Below are 7,812 nucleotides of genomic sequence, written 5' to 3'. Positions count from 1 at the left end.
TGATTCAGACTGTGGATGAGTAAAAAACAAACAACATTCCAAACATTCAATATCTTTCATATTTTCTTCCATGTGAAGACTTTCATTGGAATATAAATAAATGAAATATATGTTTGCTAAGCAATAAGGACAATTTAAAATTCATTAATGCTTACTCTCTGTAAAGCTGACATAAAGGCACTTTCCAAAGATTCCCATTACCAGAGATCTTCCAACTTGCCATACCCCGCTTAAAACAAGGAAGTGTTAAGATGAAATCACTGCTCAATTTTGAAAAAAAACCCCTTGCACATATGAGAGGAGCACAGAGTGGGGGGAAAAAAAAGAATAGAGGTATGATTTTACCTTTTGTCGTATAAATGAGAGAATCTTCTATGTGATCACTTCATGTGGAAAAAGGAAGACAGCTTACCCCAAACCTTTGAATTTTAAATTTACACCTTTTTTATTAGTTTTTTTTTTTTTTTAACTGCAAGGAAAGAAGAAAACACCTTTTGCTCCCCAAAATGTAAACTCAGTATAAACTCACTGAGATTTCAAGATAAGATTCTCTCCAGATTTTTCTAGAGAAAGTATCTCTCAAGTTTTATCAGGCAAAAGAAAAGAAACTCCACTTCCCTGCAAAATTACTGGCTTTAGACTTTAATTTTGCTCATGCTAAAATAAGTTTCCAGTTTTCACTCATGAAATGAAGGCAAACTCCATCTAAAGGGTATAAAAAAATTGCTAGACTCTTTCATCTATTTGATTTATTGCCAAGAATATTTCTCATTTTTGTTTTTCTCAAAAAACAAACCAACTTTAAGTGAGATCCACACAGATTCTAGTAGAAGTGGACAGTATATCTCCAAATACACCAAACTCTGTTAGATTTTATGTATTCTGCATTTTGAGATAAAGTTTAAATGCTGACTTACAGCTTCAGGGTATTCTTGTTAATCTAAATTTTCCATTTTGTCTTAGCCACGAGGCACATGCAAAGAATTCAAGATTTTGAAAATAAAATATTTTCTAAATACCTCTGGCATTTACTTCAATTTCATCTTAGTTGGTGGAGCATTTCCAGCAGTTCTGTACGACCTTTTGGAAATTGGCTGGAGGTTCAGAGTACCTCTCAGATGAAGGGTTAAAGCCACTGCATTGATGACTTTTCCCATTACCAGAGAATTCCTCCAGGGATGTGGCTGTGTGAACCTGTGCCATGGCTATGCAAACGTGCAAAAACCTGTCAAGTCTGTTCGAAAGGCAAGCATTTCAGTGAAGCTGCATTTACTCCATTGGTAATTATTACCACATTCTTCACCCACTTTTTCTAGAAAATTTTGTTCCTGTTCAGATTAAAAAGTGTCATGCAGAAAGCAATTCTACCTCGTACATTATGCTGCAATACAGTTTAATTTTTTAAAATTTTTAATTTTAACTCATGGTTTTCATGTTTGTGACCAGAACAATGCTTTGAAGAATATAAACAAGAGTAGGTTATCCAGCTAAAGTCAGAACTATGATTTTTAAAGTGAAAGCAAAATTCAAAGGATAATGTACTCCAGTTCAATTCTGGATTTTAAAAGAGAAATATTATATGCTACTGGTAAAGTACTATATTAGTTGAAACATACCTAGTGCATCAAATAGTAAATATGTACCTGGAGAACAGTAAATGGGGTACAGGCATTTAAAAAACACAGGGAGAAATTAATTAGACAGGTCTAAAACAAGGTGAACAAAAAGACTGCAGAGTATAAAAATATTTTCAAAAGCAGATTGAACACTGGGGAAAACTGGAGGCAGAGTAAACCACAACAGTTCTTCAGTTTACCAAAAACTAACCTGGCTGCTTTCTAGTGGACAGCAATATAGGGAATAATTTTCAGCCCTGTGAGCAGTGACTCACTCTGCCTAGCACTGGCACTCTTCTGATCAATTAACAAAGCATCTCAACTCACTTACCTGGCACTTAACTCCTTTTCTAGAATATGGGGGGAAAAAATGAATTTAGCAAACTGAGTCAGCTGGTTCTTCAGCCAGATGCATAAGAGATGTTGCAAGCAGCAAGAGTTTGCCACTGCAAAAGGAAAGCAGAGCAGAATGCCAAGTATTCCATAGCCACAAACCTGAGATAAAACACCTGATTTCATAGAGGGGAAGAAAGAGCAGAATAGATTTAATCTCACTGGGTTTCAATAAAACATTTGATATGCAAAATTAGTTCAAAGGAAAAATAGCACATGAGTTAACAGCAGATAATGAATATGAAAGCAAGGAGACAGCAAAGGTTGCAATTTTCCTGGCTGGGCTGGTTTTAAAAGCACACATGGGTGGGGGAAGGAGTATCTTTTCATCACTGCATGCACAGCTCTTTGGGCTGCTCTTCCAATGGTGGTTACTTTGACCAAGGCAAAGCTCCGGGTGGCAATGGAACTGCTCATAAAGGCAATTGGCAAACAAGAAAGATATGAAGCATTTTTTTTTTATCCAGGACAAGATTTCTGTAGCTGCTACAGGAGTTGGGGAAAAAGAGTATGTGTTCAGGGAGTCCCTGAGAGAGCATATTTGTCTTTAAATGAATAGGCTAAAAGGGTTTGGACTAGTTTACAGTTCTTTTTTCATCATACCATATCTATGCATTACATAAGATCTTGATAATCTGATTTTAGCCATTTTCCTCAAGAGAATTCAACCTTAATAAACTTGGAGTACATTACTTTATCTGTTCCATTGATTTTTTTTCTTTACCTCCTGTACCCTTCCTTACGTGTCCATTGAGCACCGTGTGATCTTTAACCCATATATTGCTGAATATTTGTGGGCAGAGGGTAGAAACAAAGCCACAAGAAAAAAAAAAAAGAGAGAATGATCAGTGAGCTGAGAATTCTCTCTCCAGTATAGCTGTACAGTGCAACCTTGTTACTTAACAGCAAGTCCAGTATGACTGTGAGCACAGTCCTTCCACAACACTGTAGTTAGCTCATAACAAAGTAAGATCTTCTTCTCATATGTTCATCCAGATTTAGGAAGACATATTACTCGGGTTTTTTTTTGTGTTAACTGTGTTTGATGCTGTAATTTGACACCAGTAGCCTCATTTCAAAGTATGCACTTATTCCTGAGAGCACAAACACAGTCCCCACTGGGAGTTCATCCCTGTCAGGGCTCCTCTGGACACGGAGGCCAAGACTTTGGGGAAATCCTTTGTCTTTGTTTGCACCAGCACTGATTATGAGCATATGCATCCAAAGACCTTCTCATGAGGAAATTATCTGTATGAATCATCCTGTAGAGCTCAGGTGATGAGCAACAGCAGTGGAGTTGTTCAGTGATTTTAAACTGCTGGTTCCCGAAATAAGGGTTTGCTATATGGAGCCACAGTGTTTCCAAGGGCCTTAAAAAATTCTTTTGTGGCACTTAATTTGCCCAAATGTGATGAGCCACACTTGAAAAACCCAACAGTGCCACTGGCAAAAAGTGCAGTAGTATGGAAAGAAGAGGCAGCAGGAGAAATATTTGAAAATCCTCTCTATATATGAGACCAAGAATTAATTTTCTTACCAAAACCTGAACTTCTCAAGCAATAGAACCTGTGTGGAAACAAGCTGCATATGTAGCCTGATTCAAAAATCTCAAACTAGACAGACACTGACAATTGGCCTGAAGGATTCCATGGCTCTATTTTGCTTCTCAGCACTTCCCGAGGGCTGTGTATGTGGTTCTATGATCAGTCCTGACATTCAGTGAGGAGAAAGTTGTCATGCAAGATATACTATCATTCAGAGCTTAAGCTCCTTGCTCAGTCTTTTTTTAAGGAGATCTCAGATTCTCACATCCAAAGGACTATCTTTAAATGCAATAAAGTCCTTTATAGCGAGCCAAGCATCATAAATATTCAAAAGCCACAGTTGGAACATTACACATAATTGACGTTACAGAAATCTGTTTCCTCTGGCATGACATCAGAGATTGTCAGATTGGGAAATCAAGAGGATGAGCTTCACACTTGCCAACTTTTCCTGCTAATCTGTGTTGAAATTTTTTCTTAACAAATCCCAGCAATAGCAACCCTTCCCCCAGTCACAGCACAAGGTAGGATTTTCCAGGAAGTGAAAGAAAAGCTGTTGGCCCACATCTGTCTACTATCTAAGGAACAGGCAGCTATTGTTAAAGAATTTTTTTCATTGCTTATAATCCTGTTTCTTACATTCTGCTTTAGGGTCACCAGTTAGGCCACAAGTCTGTGGAAACAGGCATACTGCCAGTTCCATATAGCAATATACAATTGGGTTATTTCTACCCTCTCCCACCAAGGAGGAGAAAATTAGGGGAAGTTAGATGTTCTCTTTTGAGTCAGCTTATTGACATTCCTCATTGTTGTTTTGTCTGTGTTTATGATTAATGAGTCAACAGAGGATTTCCACTAAACCCCACAGAACCTGAACCATCAGTCTCCGTAATTTCCATGAGCAGCACCTGCAACAGCAAGGCTGCAGCTGAAGAGGTGCACACCAACTACGTGTACTGTGCCTCATAGTCAGCAATCTGCCTGCACAACACACAGCTACAACCAGTTCTCTAAAAATGGAGGCTTCCTTCCTGCTCTTAAACAATTCTTGCAGAAATGACAGAACTGTGAAAGGTCTGCTACTCCAGTGCCCAGGGATGCACCTCACTCCGCCAAGAAATCCAAACATTTTCTTCATCCCTTCCTCATAGTTTCACATTAACCTCTGGGCACTGCAGTATCTCTACCACCAGCAATGCCATGGTGTTAACCCTGCTGTCCCTTTTCCTAGCATGACTCCACTCTGACTCTCACAGGACTGTAAGGAGCAGACAGGTTTTTTCTGACTTGCCTGCAGCCCAGAGAGGCAGAGGTGAGCCCATTGCAGCAAGAGCCAGAGCATCCTATGGGAAATGCATCACTTTCCTCTGGGGTCTTCCTCTCCTGAGAGCTGGGAGAGGGAGTCAGATAAAATGTTTCCACTGATGGAAGAAGTTATGGATACACATATTTAAAAAACCAAAAATAAACAACTTGTCCAGCAAACGCCTGTTTACTCCCTAACAGAAGGTGAACACTAAACTTCTGTATCCATATCACAACTTTTTGAATCCCCAAAACCTTGGCACTCTTTTACAAGAGTAAAACACACATATTACAAGCACAGCTTGGGTACAAGAAATTTTGCAAACCACTGATAGAGAGCAAGTTTCCTCTATAAAAGTGAACTAATACAGCCCAACCAGACATCGCTGGAGCATGCAAAGTTGAAAATCAGAAGAATTTTGACAGTCCTGTGAGCTTGAGTTTACTGCAATTGCATTACAGTCGCATGTACTTACAGTTGCTCCAAAACAAGCAAATAATGTCATAATTGCCTTTCCTTGAGCCTGATCAGGTAGCCACACTTGGGCCACTATACTGCTAAGTGGGATGAACAAGGGTAAATAACACAGAATATTTCAACAGCTGAGAGACAATAAATAATTGTGCTCTGAAAATAATACTGATTTTTCTATACACTAAGTACAATTGATGAAAAAAAGCCTAGCTATATATAAGTTTATTTTAAAGAAAATACTCTATTCATGATTATAAAGCATTTCCTTGCAGCTGTAATATTCATTTCACATATTTATTTTAAGCATCTCCAAAATTCTCAGAACAAGTAGGGAGCCCTCCTAAAACCTGAAAAAAAGTCAGATATTCTTTCAACATCATAATATGTTTCAGCCCCACAAGTTGCATTAAAGCAATAAAGACCCACAGGATTCAAAGCAACAAAGAGTAATTCCTGCACCTACCACACTCTGCACCCAGCTCTATCTAGAATACAGCAGCTACATAAGGAAATTCAGCAGTGATACCCAGCAGGAGCACCAGGCATTAAAAAAACCTTGCCAAATGTTACTGAAAGAGGGAAAAAAACCCAACAAAGCACCAACAAAAAAACCCATCAAAAATCCCCATAAGCACAAATCTTTGTTACCTCCTGTAACGGGATTTTGGCCTGATCTCCAGCTGCAGATTACCAATATTGCTTTGACTAACAAGCCTTAAAATTAGCTAAATTTTGGCAAAGCAAACAAAAAGCGTCAAGTAATTAAAATAAAATAATGCAAAAATATTCCCCCATTCACTTCAGCACTGAGCAGGAACAAACTCAAAAGACAAAAGACACAACTCCATCCACCTTTGCTTCGTCAAGACCACCTGCAACATCTACATTCCCTTCACGGCCTCCAAACTCCCCCAGTTTGCCATCAGTTGTTATTTAAATATTTCATCTGGGGGCTACATGTTGAAACAGGTTCTTCACACCTGGATGCTGCCTCCCACATTATTAAGAGGTCACACAAATTTTCATTGACTATTTAAAAATATCAGAATATGGTCTAAAGCAAACATACATTAACGGAGTACTTAATCTTCATCTTGTTTACTAATTCTTATTGTGATGGCTTCTGTTACATATTCATGAAATATGAGGCAGTTATAGTACACACATTGCACTAACCAGTAAATAAAGATGTAAAATGAAAACATCTTTACTGGGGAAAAAACCAAAAAACAAAACCAAAACCACAAAACCTAACGAAAACTCAAAACCTAACAATAAAGACAGCTGAAAAATCTTTGTCCTTGTTGGCACATTATCAGTGACAAATTTCAAAGCATCAAGAATTACTTAAATTCCCAGCTGTTGCAGCTGAAAAGCGCATGAGACTAGCAGAAGATTAATAAAAGTTAGAATAGGACTACACAAAAGAAAAAAATGCAAAGTCAGAACGGGATATGTGCCAATAAGAACAAAATTAGAGTAATTATTTGGATGGGTTACAGGCCAGAGATAAAAACAAGATAAATTCTCAGAAAACCAGATTACTAAGAAAGCTTTTTGAAATTAAAAAGCAACATAAATCAAAACAGGATGAATGACATTTGGATAATATTATTTGACTGATTAAATTAACTTTTAGTTAGAATAGTGTGGCAAGAAAAAGAGATATAATAGCTATAAAGAATTTTTACAGCCATAACAGAACAGAAAAAATGATAAGCTTGATGTGAATCTCTCCTTTATTTGAGCTGTTTATTATTTCTATAATGCTTTTCTTTATGTTACTACTTAGGAAACTGTTCTGAAATTATATCAGTTTTGATGGTAAATATGCTTATACCTCGATCATTGTTTAAATTATTTGCCTAAGACAATTCAGCAGAATATTGAATGAATGTACACTAAAATTGCATTTTATGAGATAACAGTAGATTCCTATTCATATTTCATAGATATCAGATTTGAGAGAATTTTGTCTTTTAAATTAATTATAGAGGATATGAACAATCAGAAAATTTGTCTGTAGTAGATATAAACACTTGCATCACAAACCTTCTTCATTTATTCATGTTAAAACAGTATCACATAAATTATCAATTCAACCAATGCCGACCACACGCTTCAGATTCAGAATAAGAAATAACCATAACTGGTTTTGAGTCTTCAGTAGCCAGTGAATTATTGGCAAATTATTTTCAAAGAATAAATAGTTTAAAACTAATTGTAGCATGTTCAGAGATAATTCACAAACATAAAAAAGAAACCTAATTTGTCATTATCAATTTTTTCTTCCAACTTTTTCTGTCAGCTTTATTTAATGTGAAGCACTAATGAGCAAGAATAAGATCTGAGATGAGATTGTCTTTCTCCTCTGGAAATTAGACAGATGCCAAAATGTTATATCTTTCTGTTCACCTCTGATCTAGCTCTTTGATGTGGTAGCAAAAGGTCAGAATAATTCTGACTGCTAATGACCTCT

The sequence above is a fragment of the Passer montanus genome, unplaced genomic scaffold, assembly GCF_014805655.1.
Source record: "Passer montanus isolate IOZ18808 unplaced genomic scaffold, ASM1480565v1 scaffold10, whole genome shotgun sequence".
Lineage (NCBI taxonomy): Eukaryota > Metazoa > Chordata > Aves > Passeriformes > Passeridae > Passer > Passer montanus.
The sequence above is the reverse complement of the archived record's forward strand: the minus strand, read 5'-3'. Positions refer to the sequence as shown.